At 41.3% G+C, this 19,094-nt stretch overlaps 1 protein-coding gene across 1 annotated transcript in view; it reads left to right on the plus strand.

Moving 5' to 3' along the window:
* The window catches only part of COL23A1 (collagen, type XXIII, alpha 1), a 544,452-nt gene that overhangs the window by 26,359 nt on the left and 498,999 nt on the right, over positions 1-19,094 (plus strand). The gene's annotated exons all lie outside the window — the stretch shown is intronic.

The following is a 19,094-nucleotide window of genomic DNA, read 5'->3' on the forward strand; positions in this document are numbered from 1 at the left end:
CCATTGTATAGTGTTTTGATACATTTTATAATCATTTTTCTGAATTCCGTCTCAGGCATTTCCAAAGCCTGCCCATCTTCCAGTATGGAGTGTTGGTCTACTTCCAGCTCATTTGCCTCAGTCACTTTATCTCATTTCTGGACATGGGCAGATATGGTCATCTGGTTCTGGCATATTCAGGGATTATCTATGGCCTTAATACTTAGATGGGTGTGTATTTTGGTATTTTTTATGCTTTCTGATTGCCTCTAGGTAGATGTCATCAGGAAATGGGCTTTTCTTTTCACTCTTCTTCCTGGGAAATTTCAAGATGCCACTGTTGGTCATTTTGACATAATTTAAGATTTAATTTTCAGCCTTTTTCCTTTTTAGTCTTCCTGTCCCACTCCACAATCCCTTTTCAGGCCTTTTTTTTTTTTTAGTTATAAACAGTTCAGGGCCAGCTGTGGCCATTTGGTTTTTAAATGGAAACTGTCTCTTTAAATTTTGAGATCTGTGTGCATGCGTAGTAGAGTCCTCCGAGGGTGGGGCTGGGGTGTCCGCTTGCTCAGGCATCCCTATTGCCACCAGAATGGAGGTGCACAGATAGCGAGGGACCAATGAACAGATACCAAACAAAAGAATGTCCACACCTTTGTCTCCGCAGTTCTGTCAGGAGTCTGTGGCTACTTTGATCTTTCCCCTGCTTGGTCTCACCCAAGATGGTGGCTCTGGGAGCAGCTGATTGTCTTTAATTAGAAAGCAATGGATTTCTTGCTTCTGCTACAAATTCCCCTAGCTGTAAGCCTTCCAACCTTCTACATATTCCTTTATATGTGGTTCAGAGTTCTGGGACCATCCCCTGAGCCTACTTGGTCCGGTATTCTGTGTTATTGCTGATGGAGCCCCTGACTGCACTTCCACCTGATCCACCATCTTGTTTGTTCTACCTGGTTGTTTCTTCATGGGGTTTAATCTGTACCCTTTATTTCAGTCCTAGTAGACAGTTGCTAAGGAGCTCTGATAGCATAATGGTTACTAATCGGGCTGCTAACCTCAATGTCAGCAATTTGAAAGTACCAGCTGCTCTGAGGGAGAAAGATGAGGCTTTCTGCTCCCATAAAGATTTACAGCCTTGGAAACCCTGTACAGTGTCACTATGAGTTGGAACTGACTCCACAGTACTTAACAACAACAAGAAGCCAGTTGCTACTGTCAAGTCAACTCTGATTCATGGTGACCCCATGTGTGTTAGAGCAGAACTGCTCCGGGGCCTTTCCAATGGCTGATTCACTAGGTCTTTCTTCTGAGGTACTTCTGGGTTGACTTAAAATGTCAACTTTTTAGTTCATAATTAAGCATGTTAACTGTTTGCACCACCCAGTGACTCTTCAGTACCGTTATTCTGACCCTTCTTGAAATAATTATGATTTGCCCCCTCTCTTAGACCACTCCCTGTTCCAGGTAAGTCTTTTCACCTCAGCCCCATTTGCCTTCCAATATTCCCTCAGATGTTCCCCAACATCAACCATTAATGCCTCCCATCACCTGTGGTCTGGTAAAGCAACAATCCCTCACTCGCCCCAGCACAAGAGTCCCACTCGAGGTCCTTTGTGCCTCCTTACTGCCCCTCTCATTCAGTGTCCATGGGGGCTTGAGGGATAATCTGAACGCATCATAAGACAATGATGGGTTGGGAACCTGGAGAGCCCTCACCCCACTCATCAGGTTTGACATAGTAGGGAAACCTTTAGCTAATCGCTGTAGACAGAACTAAGAGAGGAAGTCTCAGCTAGAAGCAGGGCCACCTGGAATGAGCACTTAAGCAGGGCCTGACATTGGTGGCTGCACCTTATGGAGGATACTCAGGTTGTGGTTGCCAGAAGACTTAGGAATCAGCTTTGGGTGCCTGAGTGCCCTCATCAACAGGTCAATAACCCTAGTGGAAACTGTCCACGCCACTTCTTTCAGCCCAGTGTGGTGAACCTTAGAAGGCAGGTTCTGACAAGAAGTGATGGGTATCTTTGAGAAATAAAGAATGGTAACACAAATGAAGGATTATTGAAGAATTGCATTTTGCTTGTAGATCAAACCTTTCAAAACATGCAAAGGTATTTCAGGACTGAGCAGGGACTCTTAAAGAAATATGTTTGCCCAGTGTGCCATTGGGAAGCACTGACTGAACCCACATTGCTCAGAGAAAAATTACAAAGCTCTTGCCAAATGCCTGGGCTGGGCTAGATGCTCTCACATTTGGTCTTAACTGCAGGCTCTGCCAGGGAGGTTTGGCTTGGCACCAAGGTGGAATTTGAAGGTAGGGTGGTGAGGTGGGGTCTTTAGATCCAGGACACTTGCTCCACAAACCTTGACCTATTTTTTCCCTGGTTTTGGGTGGTTTCTTCACAATATACACTATATAGCACTCTGCTTAATAGTTGAAGATCTGTCTCCAGGCAGATCTCTGTAATTCTTTCTCTGTGTTATTATCTCTCTGTCCTCTGTCCTGAAAACCCTGGCTTCCTTGGTCTCCCTGGATTTCTAGCTCCATCTTTTCAGTTTGAGGAGGTTGCCAAGCTCAGCCTTTGTTTCCCCTGCCTGTCACAGCCTAGAAACTCTCCACACAGTAAGTGGGACTGGCTGTCAGACTCACCTTCTCTCTTTTCTGTGTTTCAAATCTCACTGTACTTTGCTACCTAGCCTGTAACATCTACAGAGCCATCATGTTATAGATTTTATTTGTGTTTTTTTGTTGTTTGTTTGTTTATTGGGTAGGAGGATACATCTAGTCATGTTATTCCACCTTGGCTGAAATAGATATCCATGGCATGGCTTTTTTTTTTTTTCTAATTAACTTTTGATTTTGAGCCATGTTAGATTTATAGAAAACACATGGAGTCCTTGTGTGGCACTGTAGGATAGGTAACCAACCATAAGGTCAGTAGTTTAAATCCACCATCCACTCCTTGAAAACTCTGTACAGGGTTGCTATAAGCCGAAACCAACTCGGGGGCACTTAACAACAACAATAGCGTACTGTACATAAGTACATTGTTGTTGTTGTTAAGTGCTATTGAGTTAATTCTGACTCATAGTGACCCTGTATAGGGTTATAGGAGCAGGTGATGAATTTGAACTGCCAACCTTGCGGTTCAAACTGAGCTTGCAGTCCCATGCTTATCTTACAGTTCCACATAAGTACATAACCAGGATTAATTGATCCAGTGCTGTGACAGGCAGAATTTTAAGATAGCCCCCAGGATTCTCATCCTCTGGCTTACAAAACTTGTGTAATTCCTCCCTTGAGCGCAGGCAGACACCTGTGATTAGTATTGGTATCACTCCTGTAGTTGAGTTTCTAATAAATTGACCTTGAGTTATTCAAAAGAAAGTTTTCTTTTGGATGGATCTGGCAATCAGAAGAGACCTTAAAAGTCTGGACCCTTCCTGAAGTTAGAGAGATTTGAAACATGAAAGAGTTTGTAAAGAAGGCCACATGGCAACTAACAGTGAGTGGCCTCTAGGCCACCAGCCAACTAGAGAATGGGAGCCTGTGTCCTACCACCACAAGAAATCACATGAGCTTGAAAGAGGACCCTGTACTTCAGAAGGAAGCACAGCCCAACTGACACCTTGATTCTACCTTCTGGAACACTGAGCACAGAACCCATGTCAGCTATGCCCAAGCTTATAATCACAGAAATAATGAGATAATAAATATGCTGTTTTTTAAGCTGCCAAGTTTGTAGTGAGCTGCTAAACAGTACTAGGAAATGAATACTCATATAATTACTATGAACTATAGAGAACTAGGCCCAATTCATTTGTATTGATTTAACATGATCTCAATAAAGACTGATATGAGAGAGCTAGCATGAAACCATGGACACATTCCCATCATCTACAATTTTCAAGATGATTTTAATATGTGCATATGGCGCTGTGGGTTAATGCACCACACTGCAAAGCCATTTGAACTGCAAAGTCAGCGGTTCAAGCTCACCAACTGCTCCTCAGAAACCCTATACTGGGTCGCTACGGGTCAGAACCGACTCGATGGCACTTAACAACAACATATTGATTATACCTTGATTGGAGGTGATATGAGTTCTGATCAGAAATTGATGTTAATATATATTATAGTTAAGTTAATAGATAACATATGAGAAAATATTTGCAAGTCATATATCTGATAAAGGACTGCTATTTCTTATAAGTGCCATCGAGTTGGTTCTGACTTATAGTAATCCATGCACAACTAATCAAAACGCTACCCAGTCCTGTGCCATTCTCATACTCATTGCTATGTTTGAGCCCATTCTTGCAGCCAGTGTGTCAATCCATCTCATTTTTCACTGACCCACTACTAACCATAATGTCTTTCTCTAGGGACTGGTCCCTCCTGATGACATGTGCAAAGTATGTGAGGTGAAGTCTTACCATTGTTGCTTCTAAGGAGCATTCTTGCTATACTTCTTCTAAGATATGTTGTTGTTGTTGTTAAGTACCATCGAGTCAGTTCCAGCCCATAGCGACCCTGTACAAGGTTTCCGAGACTGTAAATCTTTACGGGAGCAGAAAGCCTCATCTTTCTCCTGCGGAGCAGCTGGTAGTTTCAAACTGCTGACCTAAAGGTTCGCAGCCTGATTCGTAAGACATATATGTTCATAATTCTAGAAGTTTATGGTATACTTAGATCTTGGTGTGGTATATTCAGTATTCTTTGCCATTATCATAATTCAAATGCATCAATTCTTCTTTTGTCTTCTTTCTCTTGGTCGAGTTTTAGCATGCATATGAGATGATTGAAAATATGGCTTGGGTCAGGCACACCTTTGCTTTTTAACACTTTTACAAAGTCTTTTAACAAAGCCTTGGTTTTTAATATTTTAAAGAGGTCTTTTGCAGCAGATTTGCCCAGTGTAATATGTCATTTTATTTCTTGACTGCTGCTTCCATGGAGGTTGATTGTGGATCCAAGTAATAGAAGATCCTCAACAACTTAATTTTTTTTGTCTAGTTAGCATTATGTTGCTTATACCAGTTGTGAGGATTTAAAAAAAATTATTATTATTAAGCTGTAATCCTTACTGAAGGCTGTAGTCTTTGATCTCTTCATCAGTAAATGCTTCAAGTCCTCTGGTTACAGCAAGGAAGACTGTGCCATCGGCATATACAAGGTGTTAAAGAGCCTTCCTCAGTGATGCTGTGTTCGTCATTTAATCCATCTTCTCAGATTATTTGCTTGGCATATGGATTGAATAAGTATGGCAAAGGATACACACCTCTCCTCAGTTTAAACCATGCCACTATCCTTTGTTGTATTCAAATGACTGCCTTTTGGTTTACTATAGGTTCTGCATGAACACAATTGAATGTTCTGGAGTCCCAATTCTTCACAGTGTTAGCCATATTTTTTTAATGATCCATGAAATGCTTTTGTGTAGTTCATGCAACACAAGTAAACATCTTTGTGGTTTCTCTGCTTTCAACCAAGATTCATTTGACATCAGCAATGATTTCTGTTCCAGAATTTCTTCAATATGCCATAACAGATGTCTTCATGTCTCCTTAGCTTTCTCTAGTCAATGGCATTTTTTTCTGACTTTCCTTGTGTTTGATGATCATAATAGTTTTGAGGAATACTGATCAGGTATTTTGTAGAATGTCTCATAATTGGGATTTGTCTAGTATTTTATTCATGACTAGACTGGGGTTATGGGTTTTTGATAGTCCCAGAGTGAGGCAAATGATTAAGATGCTCTGCTGCTAAACAAAAGGTTGAAGGTTTGAGACTACCCAGAAGTTCCTGGGAAGAAAGGCCTGGCAATGTACTTCCAAAAAAACCAGTCATTGAAAACCCAATGAAGCACAGTTCTTCTCTTATGTACATGCAGTCACCATGAGTCAGAATCAACTTGTAATGGTATTATGGGTTCTTGGGGTGAAGACCACAGATGTAAAATGTCATTCTCATCAAATACCACCTGCACATGCTATCAACATGACTTATCACTGCTGATGTTGACCTTGATCTCCTGGCTGATGAAGGATTTACGGAATTTCTTCACAGTAAAGCTACTGTTTTCCTCCCTTTCCATACTCTATTCTTTGGGAATGAGTCACAAGTCCAACTCACACTCAAGGGGAGGGTAATTACGCTACACCTCTTGGAGGAGGAGAGCATCTGTATAAATTATAAAGAATTTATCTGTGTGGGAAGTTTGTCTCTTCTCCAATTATTTATTCCCTATGGGCCATTTATGTCAGTATAGACTCATGGATATTTAATTTATTCTTCGGGTTATCATCTAATGTTGTTGTTTTTAAGGGTTGTTAGGTCGGTTCCAACCCATAGTGACCCTGTATAGGGTTTCTGAGGGTTTGAACCATCTACCTTGCAGTTCAAACCTACCTTGCAGTCCAGTGCTTATCCTACAGCATCACACCAGGACTCCAGGACTAGGTTATTTGTTTTGTTGCTTAAATTCTTCCAGCTTTGGCCACTAGGAGCTCCTTCAGGTAGACTCTTGTGTTTTTTTGACATCAAGTCCCCCTCCCCCTTTTATTGCACTTCCTTACTTTCTGGCACTCCAAGATAGTTATCTTGTATTTTCCCTGGCCCAACACTTGTTGTTAAAGTTGGTTCTGACTCATAGTGACCTTGTATAGGGTTTCTAAGGAGCAGTTGGAGGTTTAAACTATTGACCTTCTCACTTACAGCCCAGGGCTGATCCTACAGCACCACACCAGGAACCCCAGCGCTAGAATCAACTGTTTCTCCAAGATACTCAGGTTCTCTTATTTGCAAATGGTGCAAAGGAACCAAGATCTGGGCACTGGGGTGTGCTTATTGTTATTGGGGTTTTACTGCTTCTAGGGCCTCTGCATAGATGTTGTCATGTGCCATCTAGTTGGTGCAGACTCATAGTGACCCTATGCATAACAGAATAAAACACTACCTGATAATAACACCAACCTCACAATCACTGGTACATTTGAACCCATTGTTGCTACCACTGTGCCAATCCATCTTGTTTGGGGTCTTCCTCGTTTTCTCTGACCCTCCATTTCCCCAAACATGATATCCTTCTCTAGGGGACTGGTCCCTCCGGACAATATGTCCAAAGTGTGAGAGATGAAGTTGGCCATCTTGGCTTCCAGGAAGCATCTGGCTGTACTTCTTCCAACACAGATTGGTTTGTTCTTTTGGCAGTCTATGGTACTTTTAATATTCTCCTCCAACACCGTAACTCAAATGCATCAATTCTTCTATGATCTTCTTTATTCACTGTCCAACTTTCACATGCATATGAGGTTATTGAAAATACCATGACTTGGGTCAGGCACACATTAGACCTCAAACTGACATCTTTGCTCTTCAACACTTTAAAGAGTTCTTGTGCAGCAGATTGTCCTAATGCAATAACGTCATTTGATTTCTTGACTGATGCTTCCATGGGTGTTGATGGCTGACCCTAGCAAAATGAAATCTTTGACAACTTCAATCTTTTCTCCATTTATATGGATGTTATTTATTGATCCAGTGGTGAGGATTTTTGTTTTCTCACACTGAGGTGCAGCCCATATTGAAGGCTGTGCTCTTTGGTCTTCATCAGTAAGTATTTTAAGTCCTTTTCACTTTCAGCAAGCAGGGTTGTGTCATCTGAATATCATAGGTCGTTAATGAGTCTTTCTTCTATCCTGATGCCCCATTTTTCTTCATATAACCCAGCTTCTTCAATTATTTGCTCTGCATACAAATTGTAAAAATATGGTGAAAGAATATAACCCTGGTGCAGTTTTCCTAATTTTAAACCATTCAGTGTTCCCTTGTTTCATTCAAACAACTGCCTCTTGGTCTATATAAAGGTTCCTTATGAGCACAACTAAGTGTTTCAGAATACTCATTCTCCACATTGTTGTCCATAGCTTATCATGATCCACACAATTGAAAGCCTTTGTGTAGACAATAAAGCACAGGTAAACATCTTTCTGGTATTTTCTGCTTTCAGCCAGATCTACCTGACATCAGCATTGATGTCCCTGATTCCACGTCCTCTTCTGAATTTGCTTGAACCTCTGAAAGTTCTCTGTCAATGTATGGTTGCAACCATTTTAAAATTATCTTTAGCAAAATTGTGCTTGCACTGAATATTAATGATTATTTTCCGATGATTACTGCATTCCATTGGATCATCTCTTTTTGGAATGGACACAAATATGGATCTCTTCCAGTCAGTTGGCCAGGTAGTTGTCTTCCAAATTTCTTGGCATAAATGAGTGAGTGCCTCCAGTGCTGCATCAGTTTGTTGAAAGATTTCAACTAGTATTCCATCAATTTATGGAGCCTATTCTTTGCCTATACCTTCAGTGCACCTTTGACTTCTTCCTTCAGTTCATTGGCTCTTGATCATATGATATCTTTTGAAATGGTTGAACATCAACCATCTCTTTCTGGTACAGTGACTCTGTGTATTCCTTCCATCTTCTTTTGATGCTTTCTGTATCATTCAATATTTTGCCCAGAGAATCCTTGAATATTTCAAGTCAAGGCTTGGAATTTTTCTTCAGAAAATTGAGAAATGCTGAGCATGTTCTTCCCTTTTGGTTTTCTAACTCCAGGTCTTTGCACATTTCATTATAATGTTTGATTGTGTATTTTCATGCTGCCTTTTAAAAATTTCTGTTCAGCTCTTTTACCTCCTTATTTCTTCCATTTGCCTTAGTTAGCATCTCTACATTGGAGAGCAAGTTTCCGAGTCCATTTTGGTCTTTTCCTTCTTTCTTGTCTTCTTAATGACTTTGATTTCTTCCTGTTATTCTTGATGTCATCTTACAACTCTTCTGGTCTTTAGTGTCTAATGCATTAAATCTGTTCTCCAGATGATATTTATCTCTATATACATATATAGCTAGAGAATATCTGAGGGGTTTCAAAAATTTCATGGAAAACTTCCATTTTTTTTTCATAAACTTTTTGAAGCCCTTTCATATGAGGATAAGTAAAAGAAAGTATTACTACTAGAGTCCCAGGGAACACAGTAGCTCCATATGATAAGCACTGGACTACGAACCACAAGGTCCATGAATGGAGCCTGCCACTTGCTCTGAAGGAGAAAGATGAGTCTTTCTGCTCTCTGAAGATTTAAAGCTTCAGAAACCCTATACAGGGTTGCTATGAGTTAGAACCTACATGGCGGTTCTTAACAACAACTAAGGTTCCAGTTCATATATATAGGTTTATTCCAAACAAAATGTGTTTAAACTTGTCTATGTCATCAGTGCCTAGCTGCAGACAGTCTCTCAGTAGTACACTTGTCTTTGTCTCATTAGTGTGCCTTTAGAAATAAATGTCCAGTCAAAACAGTGGCTTCCAAGGAGATCTGGTAGGCCAGTTAAATTCAAGGCAGAAAAGTCAGTTCAGAAGGTTATGGTGATGGTTTTATTCATTTAGGATTCCAAAGGGGTAATCTTGACAGATTTTCTTGAAGGACACAAGTTTGATTATGGGGGCTTATTAGGAAAAAATTAATAAAATAGCAAACTGCATTGGTGTAGAAAAGGCCAAGAGAGTCGCATCGAGGAATTTTTTTCCTATTGTGCCAATGCACCTGCTCATTTCTTGAGGGTGGCAAGGGTTGCCCTATGAGGATTTCTTTGGGAAACCTTATCCTACCTACCCTACAGATCTTCAGACCTTTTTTTGTTCCTCCAAGTCAAGGAACCTTTAAAAGGAACATGATTTGAGTCTCTCTCATGGATGCCAAAGCTGTCGTTTTGGTGTGGTGTAAATCAAATATGCAGAATACTTCAGAAAACGATTATAGAGATGGAAACGCAACCGTCAGAAGTATATAGACCTAGATACTAGGACACCAGTGGCTTCAAAAGTTCATGGAAAAATTTCATTATTTTTTAATTCCATTTCTCCATGGGTTTTTTTGAAGCCCTCTCTCATATGTCAAGAAATAATATTTTGCTGGTGTGGCATTGTGGGTTAAAGCGCCAGACTGCAAAGCCGTTAGAACCGCAAGATGGGTGGTTCAAGCTCACCAGCTGCTCCTCGGAAACCCTATACCGGGTTGCTATGGGTTGGAACCGACTCGACGGCACTTCACAACAGCAATATATTTTTAAATAAAGAGTTCTATGATTCGGTAGCAATGCTCTTTGATCTACCCCAGTGGTGGTGTGCTGTTGAGTCGGTTTCAACTCATAGCGACCCTGTGTAGGGTTTCCGAGACTGTAAATCATTACGGAAGCCGAAAGCCTCATCTTTCTCCTGAGAAGTGGTTGGTGGATTCAAATTGCTGACCTTGTAGTTAGCAGTTCATTGCATGCCCATTACACTGCATGTTGTCATTGCTGTTAGTTCCTGTTAACTTCCCCATATGCCCTGTTGCTGTCAATAAGATTCCAACTCAAAATGACTCTGACTCTATAAAACAGAACAGAGGAAAATCGGTTTGAACCACAAGGTTGGTGGTTCAAGCTCGCCAGCTTCTCCTCGGAAACCCTATACAGAGTCGTTATGAGTGGGAACTGACTTGACAGCACTTAACAACAACAACAACTCTTATAGAAGCAGGTTGCCACATCTTTCTCCCATGAAGTGGCTGGCAGATCCAAACCATGGACCTTTCAGTTAGCAACCGCCACCAGGGCTCCTTCATTTATATACACATGTTTTTGTTAAGTGCCCTCAAGTTGGTTTCCCAGGAGCTGCTGGTGGGTTTGAACCAATGACCTTGCAATTATCAGTCCAGTGCATATGCACCTAAGGAGTCCCTGGGTTGCACACAATGGTTAAGTAGCTTGATTATTACTTGCAGCCTGAACCCTTCTAGAGGTGCCTGGGGAACCAGGCCTGGAGATCTGTTACCAAAATGTCACAGCCTTGAAAACCCTATGGAGTAGTTCTACTCTGCACATAGTGTGTCAGCATGAGTTAAAATCTACTCCAACTGCAAGTAACAGCAATAGCATATACAGATATTTTTAATTAATTCTGTCTGTATCTGTCTTCCTTTGTTGTTGTTGTTAAGTGCCATCGAGTCAATTCCAACTCATAACACCCCTATACAGGGTTTCCAAGGAGCAGCTGTTGACTTTGAACCGCCGACCTTTTGGTTCAAATTGAATTTACAGTACAGTGCATTAACCCACCACAGAACATACCAGGATACCTAGGACTCCATGTAGCCACCTGTATGTATAAAAGACACAAGTTAATATGATTACCTCTGACTGTAATCCAGCCCCACAGGGTTCATGCTATCTTTCCCCCCTTGCATATTTACAAATTCCTTTCAGACACTGAGAAATCTGGCTTAGCACCCATAGCCTATCCTGGTGTAGCACTGTAGCATAATCACTGGACTGCAAGATTTGTTTGAATCACAAAGTTGGCAGTTCAAACCCCACAGTTGCTCCTTGGAAACCCTATTCAGGGTTGCTATGAGTTGGAAATGACTCAATGGCATGTAACAAAAACAATAATTTATTGACTTATTAGCTCAATCTGAATAGACAAGAGAGCTTTAAATTTTTCATGGGAAAATTCCATTTTTCATGAACTTTTTGAAGCCCCCTCATATTTGTGAGGGGAGCACCATGGCTTCATATGATAAGCGCTGGACTGCAAACCACAAGGTCCACGATTCGAGCCTGCCAGCCACTTCGCAGAGAGAGAGAGCTAAGGCTTTCTGCTCTGGAGAAGATTTAAAGCCTCAGAAACCCTATAGAGGGTTGCTGTGATGGCATACAAAAACAACAACAACCTATTTGTGAAGCAGTTTCAAAATTGCTGACATATACCCTGTGAGACACTATCTCACCAACCAGATTTCAGAGTTATGGACAGTGCCTTTTGTCTTTAGCCTTATAGTTGGCAATCAGAATACCATCTTGCAAAGTGATCTAAGTTTGCTCCACCCTCAATCTCCCAGGAAATTATATTATATAATTTTAATATAGTTAGATTTATGGGTCACAGTCTACATTTCATCCTGGGATTCTCCAATATTCTGATTTTATTTTTAATTTGTATCCATCAAAGTTCACCCTTAGTAATATACATTCTGATGGATTTTGACTAGTGCATAGAATCCTGTCTTGACCACCTCAGTACTAAACAGAACAGTCTCTTTGCATTAAAAACTCCCTGTGTGGCCCCTTGTAGTCAACGCTCCCCACCCCGCTAAACTTTCACAGCCGCAGATCTGTTTTCTGAGCCAGCAGTTTTTTTCTCCCACTATGTTCTAGAGCCTCTGTTGTGATCCTGACCAGAGTAGCAGTAAACAAGCACAATCTATTTCTTCTGGCCTCAGGGTAGTGGAAGTTGGGATTTGCATGGTCCATTAGTTGTCTGGACTGTTTCCTTGACTTTTTTCACTCTTCTTTGCTCTGGACTGGAAGAGACCAATAGCAGCTTCTTAGATGGCCACTCGCAAACTTTTAATATGACAACTTAAAAAAAAATTTCTTATCAATATTAAAATTGCTTGTACATAGAGGTTATATTGCTTAGTTGTTGGAATTAGATAAGACCCAGATATAAATCCAGCTGTATCATTTGCTGTGGAATATTACCTTCTCTACACCTCAATCTTCTCATCTGAAAAACAGACACACTACTACATTATTGGCAGGCTTAGATAAGATAAAAGTCATTGATTGGCTCACTGCTTGGCCCGTAATACACAATCAATAGACTTGATAATAATACTTTTATTAGTTTGTTATCATCACCATTGTAGACTATGAACAAAGAGTGGCAAATCTTGGTGGGTTGCTGATGGCAGAGATAACTACACATAGATTCTTATAGGGCATAGGTTCTTAAAGGGTCAGATGGAGATAAGAAAGTGAATAGAAGAGAGAGATATATAGAGATAGAAACAGACAGATAGGCATGGTTTAATTCTTGACAGGTCATTTTTTATCCTTTTGGTGTGTATTATTAGCAGAGTTGATCCTGAAATTAAGTGTTTCTAAGAGACAGAATCATCAATTCATCTTTCAAAAACTGGACTAGGCAGGCAGATTCATCTTGGCTCTTCTATTTCCAGGGTCTTTTACTGATTGAGAAAATGATTTTACAACAACATGGCAGGACTTTTTAAAGCAGTGAATCACTGTAATCCCCAAACCCAGTGGATTCATGTTTTGGTAGTTGCTGCTACACCAGGCCTGTTTTTTGTTTGTTTGTTTTTTAATATAGATATAGACATTTTATCTATTGTATGCCATACATTTGTTTTCTTATTGCTACATAGTCTTCAGGAGTCCTGGTGTGGCTCTGTAGATTAGTGTGCTGGACTGCAAAGTCGTTTTCAACTGCAAGGTTGTCAGTTCAAGCTCACCAGCTACTCCTTGGAAACCCTATACAGAGTTGCTATGGATTGTAACTGACTTGACAGTACTTACCAACAACAACAGCATAGTCTTCATAATGATATTTCATAGGGACAGTTTCATCCAGGGGATTGATTCATCACCCCTCACAAAGCCATCTCATAGTTTTGCAGTGAGTGCAGCTTCTTCATGAATAGTAGTTTCTGCATTGCTGATTTATTTACTTGGGATGTATGTTCTGCAGTAGGAGTTCTCAGTGAAAGAATAGGAATGTCTTTACAGTTTTATTTGCAACGCTTACAGACATAAATCCTTACATTCACCCCCCCCCCTTTTTTTTTTGTATGTCAAACTATATTTCATCAAAATGAAACCATTTGAGGAGGTGATCTAACATCTGGTGAAGTGTTCCAGGCCTGTGTGCCAACAGATCATTAATAAATTTGCCATTTGACCGTGAGCTGTTTTTTTGAAAACCACTATTTTCCCTGATTAGTGTTCCCTCCTCTCCTACCACCCTTCCCCCTAGACTTCAAGTTCTCTTTCTCAGTGCTTCGGGAAGGAACGCCCCCAAAGTCTCGGGTCTTTTCTCAGAAACTCATCCTTTATTTACTTTTGGAGTCAGGACTTGTTTGCATATGTAAAACCAGGACCATATTGTTTGCAGATGCCCAGGGTGCTGCCAGATAATTGGATTTAAAAAGTTGAGGCTTTTAAACCATTTTACTAACCTGGACACTAAAGAATATTTTCTTAGAATTAAAAAAAAAAAAAAGTGGAATTGGGTTTCTAATTCACTCTATGTTCATAGTAATGACATTTCCAACCCACAGAAAGTTAGGAGCCTAGGGGCAGAGGGAGGGTATAAGAATAGGCAATAAAACTTCCACAGTTAATCTAGGAAAATAAATGCATACACAAAGTAAAACTGAAAGACCAATGGCTAGAAATGACATCATGTTTGGTAAAGCAGAGAGTCAGCAAAAAGGAGGGAGACTCTCAGGGCATAGGCTGACTCAATAGTTGCAGCAAAAGGCTCAAAGAAATCAAAGATCTTGGGGATGGTTAGGACCTGGTTACCAAGTTTAATGCTTCCTTTGTTATACATAAAGCCATCATGAGTCAGAGCCTATTGGAGGTCAACTAACTATAACATCTATCATTAATAGTAAACGTTTTGCCTCATCAATGGTTTCCTGTTTAGCTCTTCAGTGTGGTGCTGTGGGTAAAGCGCTAGACTGTAAAGTCAGTTTGAACCCCAGGGTTGGTGGTTCAAGCATACCAGCCGCTCCTCAGAAACCCTATACAGGGTTGCTATGGGTTGGAACCGACTCGATGGCACTTAACAACAGCAACAACAACAACAACTGACTTAATTCGGAGTAATGGCAACCACATGTGTATCACAGTATACCTGTACTCCATTGGGTTTTCAATGGATTAATTTTCAGAAGTAAATTGTTAGGCCTTTCTTCCAAGGTGCCTCTAGGTAGAATCAAACCACCAACCTTTCAGTTAACAGAGAGTATGGTGTGGCACTTAACAACAATGATGTGGCACCCACCATAGGATAAGCACTAGATCTCAAGGTTGACTTGAATGACAAGGTCTGTGGTTCAAACTTACCAGTCGCTCCTTGGAAATCCTATACAGGATTGCTATGACTCGGAGCTGACTTGATGGCATTTAACAAGAACAATGCTTTGCACATCCAGGGACATTTTAAGATAAGTGTGGGTTGAAAGTAATTGTGTTTCCTATCAGTATTTGATAGTGACAGTGGCCCAGACGTGACAGATAGCAGTTGTTAAAAGTGGATTGTTTTGAGAATTAAATCCTTTTGTTCAAAAAAGAGAATGAGTGTAGCATTCTCTTCTATTATATCTAGCATTTATAAAAGCAAAGGAGAACTTCAAGCACAGACTGGCTTAAACTAAAGTAAATTGCCAAAGTAAATGTTGAAATCTCTTACAGTATTTGGAAGTATGGGGCGGCGGGGTGGGGGATGGGGTGGGGAGGGGAATGAGTTCTGAATACTACTCAAGCCTGCATTTGCACCCCCCTTAGCCCTCTCTCCCCCCACCCCCCCCCCCACACACACACTCCAATTCCGTGAGCACGAGTGTGTCTGAGAGCAGAGCCAGGGCCCCAGTACAAAAACAGCAGCCCTTTCCCTGGCTTCATGCTTTGCCTCTGACTAAGGACCAGGAGAGTTCTGCTGATGCTGCCTGTAGGTGCTGGCTTCACTTCATCTGGTGGGAGCCCCTGGCAGCTTCAGGGAGCCCCTGGAGGTCGGATTCCAGGCTATGGGTCTTCTCTGGACCAGGTGGGAAATGCCCCAGAGCAGTGAGTGGTAACTGGAGGTCCAAGCTGCCAGTGGAAGCTATGGTATCTAGTTCTATTCTAGCTCTATTCTGACCTCTGGGGCAAGCTGAAGGGCCCTGGGCCTGGAAGATGCTGGTTGAAGTTCGTGTACCTAAAGGCCTTCCCCTTGAGCACTTTCTTGCTTGCCCTGTCTTTACAGCCTTCTCATTGCTTGCTGCCATGTTTTGTCATTATGATGTCAGTAACCATAATGGTGTAAAAACTGCATATCTGAAAGTTAGCTTAAAAATTGTTGCAGCTGCTGCATTTATGCCCTATTTCTTCCCTCCTATTAACTTTAAGTTGGTCCCTGTTTTCAATCTCAAGGAGGCCTGTTGACACAGTAGGTAAAACACTGAACCATAGGTGGTTCAGATGCACCAGCAGCTCCATGGGGAAAAGATAAGGAAGGCAGTCTGCCTCTGTAAAGATTTACCGCATTAGAAATCTATGGAACAGTTCTCCCATGTCTTATAAGGCATCAACTCAATGGCAGTGAGTTTGCTTTATTTTCTTTCTGGGGGTGGGGGGACGGGTTCAGTATGCTATAGGGGAGAAAAGAGACCCCATCTTCAAAGATACAGATATTATGCAGGCGCTCTATTGAGTCCTAAACAAAAGTAAACCCAAAACAAAAACAAACTTCACCAGAGTGAGGGAAATCAGAGACGCCATGATGAGTTTCCAAAGTTTTGTCTCCACAAGTAACAAAGCAATTTCCTCCCACAGCCATGACTGGTGGCAGCAGCCATGTGTCACATACGCTGGACTTACGGAAAGAAGGAAGGGGACTATTGCAAATAGGAAAAGTTCAGTCTCACGCTATGACTTCTCAACTAGGCAACCATTAAAGATATGTCCAGGGATATTCCTGCAAGGGAAGTGGTGCAAAGGCCACTTTAAAATATGCTCTCATTTCTAACTCAGGCAGTTCAGCTGCCAGAGGTGCATGAGGTACTCAAGAAAAATTGGTATCTGAACTCTTAACTCTAGGCACAAGATGGAATTAAGCACTCCTGGGCTAATGCACTGGACTGCAAAGTCGTTTTGAACTGCAAGGTCGGCGGTTCAAGCTCACCAGCCGCTCCTTGGAAACCCTATGTAGGGTAGCTGAGGTTCAGAACTGACTCAACGGCACTTACAAAACAAAAGGTTGTAGTTGTTCACAGGCAAAAAGTCTTCAGATTTCATGCTTTACAGCAAGTATCAGCTCCTCTGCTAGGGTTGCCCATTTGTAAACTGATGGCAGGGTTGGAGGAAGGACAATGTTGGGTGTGGCCTTTGGTCCTGGACTGTTTCCACTGGATGCTGACTGGGCTGTCATGGAGGTAGGGGGCAGGGGTGGGGTTGAAGAACTCTTGTCTGAGGGTGGTTTGAAAATTTCAGACTTGGTAGGTCTAGGACTCAAGACCCCTGAGTTTCAGGTTTGGGGGCAGGAGGTGAGGGAGGTAAGTGCCCTTCTCACCTCCTCTAAAACAATGCTTAAAAATTCCATTTGTATATTTGAACCTGAAGTACCCATGCTGCTACCACTGTTCACTGAATTTGCACATCCCTGCTTTGCTTTGCTTTGAGCAGTATTTTTTTGTTTTCTCCTAGAGAAAGATAAATTATTTGTGTGTCCTTGTTAGGATTCAGGTGTTGGCTAGATTTGGGATTATAGGCCAATGACTTCCCTCCCCTAAACCTAGATTTAGGATTTGGGACTAATTACTTCTTTTTGGCAAGCTATGTCCCCTTATCTGTGACTGAGGTATAGTCCTTTGAGTTTCTCAAGTGGCTGTGATCAAGCAGGAGCTGTCCCTGGGGGCTGTCACCATGCAAAGCTGACTTCTGACTATTCTTTCTCTGTCAGTTCCTTCCCCTTCACCCAAATTCAACACAGGTCTAGGCATGAGTAGAGATTCTAGTTAGGTTGTACTCAATGAAATTTCTAGGTCAAAGATCTCAGAGGTGAGAAGGATGGGAAATGTATTACTTAAGTAAGTTCAGTCATTACTGTTAGGTCAGAGAATGGTGGGTTGGGTGGGGCTTCCTGGGGGCCTGTGTGTGGTGGTGGCAGTGGTGCGATGGTAGGGGTCACCTTGTCAGTACTGAAAGCAGCCCAAAGGCCAGTTTAGATTTGCCATACTCAGACTCGCTTTGCTCTTTCCCCTCTTCATACTCACTCCACGGCTGCATTGGCTTTCCTTGGTTTGTAGGATGCTATTTCTGTTGTTTTTGACTCTGGGTGTTGTATCTGAAAATGTTTTAACAAAGCAGACATACCCCACTTTCAACCATTGATTGTTTAATTTTTATTTTTGTTTCTCCTTTCATTCTAAAATCACCTATTGAATTGAATGAACTCAGAATAAAAAAAGTTGTAAAAACAACACCGTCACTGCAAATCCTTCATTGGTTTTGATGATTTTTTTCACTTTTACCGCGTTCTAGAAAGGAACATCAGGTTTGGTAAAGTAGACACTTATTGCCTTCAAGTCATTCAGACTTATACTGACCTCATGTGACACAGAACTGTCCCACAAGGTTTCCTATAATCCTTATGGGAACCGGTAGCCAGGTCTTTCTCCCACAGAGCCACTGAATGGGTTCAAACCGCCAACGTTTCTGTTAGCAGCCAAGCACTTAACCATTGTACTACCCAGGGTAAAGAAAAGGGTTACAAAGATATCAAACATATCATAGATTTTTAAGGAGGCGCAGGACTGGACAACAATTTGTTCTATTATATAAGGTTATAAATAAGGTTATAATATTGGTTATGTTGCATGTTTTTTGAGGGGCTTCAAAAAGTTTCTGGAAAAATGGAATGAAAAGGTAATGGAATTTTGCCACAAACTTTCTGAAGTCCTATCATGCATTATATAATTATTTTATATGTATTTTTTATATAGCATATGTAAATGTTATATGTGTTATATGGTATGGCACTGTGGGTTAATTCGCTGGACTGCAAAGTTGGTTTGAACCGTAAGATAGGTGGTTCAAATTCACCAGCCACTCTTAGGAAGCCTTATACAGGGTTACCATGGGTTGGAACCGACTCAATAGCACTTAACAACAGCAACAACAATATATGTTGTATATTATGTGCCGCTGTTATTGTTGGTGGTGGTGGTGGTGATGGTTAAGTGCTGTCAAGTTGGTTCCAACTCATAGTGTCCCTGTATAAGGTTTCCAAGGACCTGCTGGTGTGTTTGAACTATCGTACTTGTGGCTCTCAGTCCAGTGTTTATCTTGCAATGCCACACTAGGAGTCGGTTCTGACTCATAATGAACCTGTATAGGATTTGCAAGGAGTGGCTGGTGGGTTTGAACTATCAACCTATAGTTAGCAGCCCAGTACTTATTCCTACAGCACCACACCAGGAATGTTATACATTATATATTCT

Source organism: Chrysochloris asiatica, unplaced genomic scaffold (assembly GCF_000296735.1).
Source record: "Chrysochloris asiatica unplaced genomic scaffold, ChrAsi1.0 scaffold00242, whole genome shotgun sequence".
NCBI lineage: Eukaryota > Metazoa > Chordata > Mammalia > Afrosoricida > Chrysochloridae > Chrysochloris > Chrysochloris asiatica.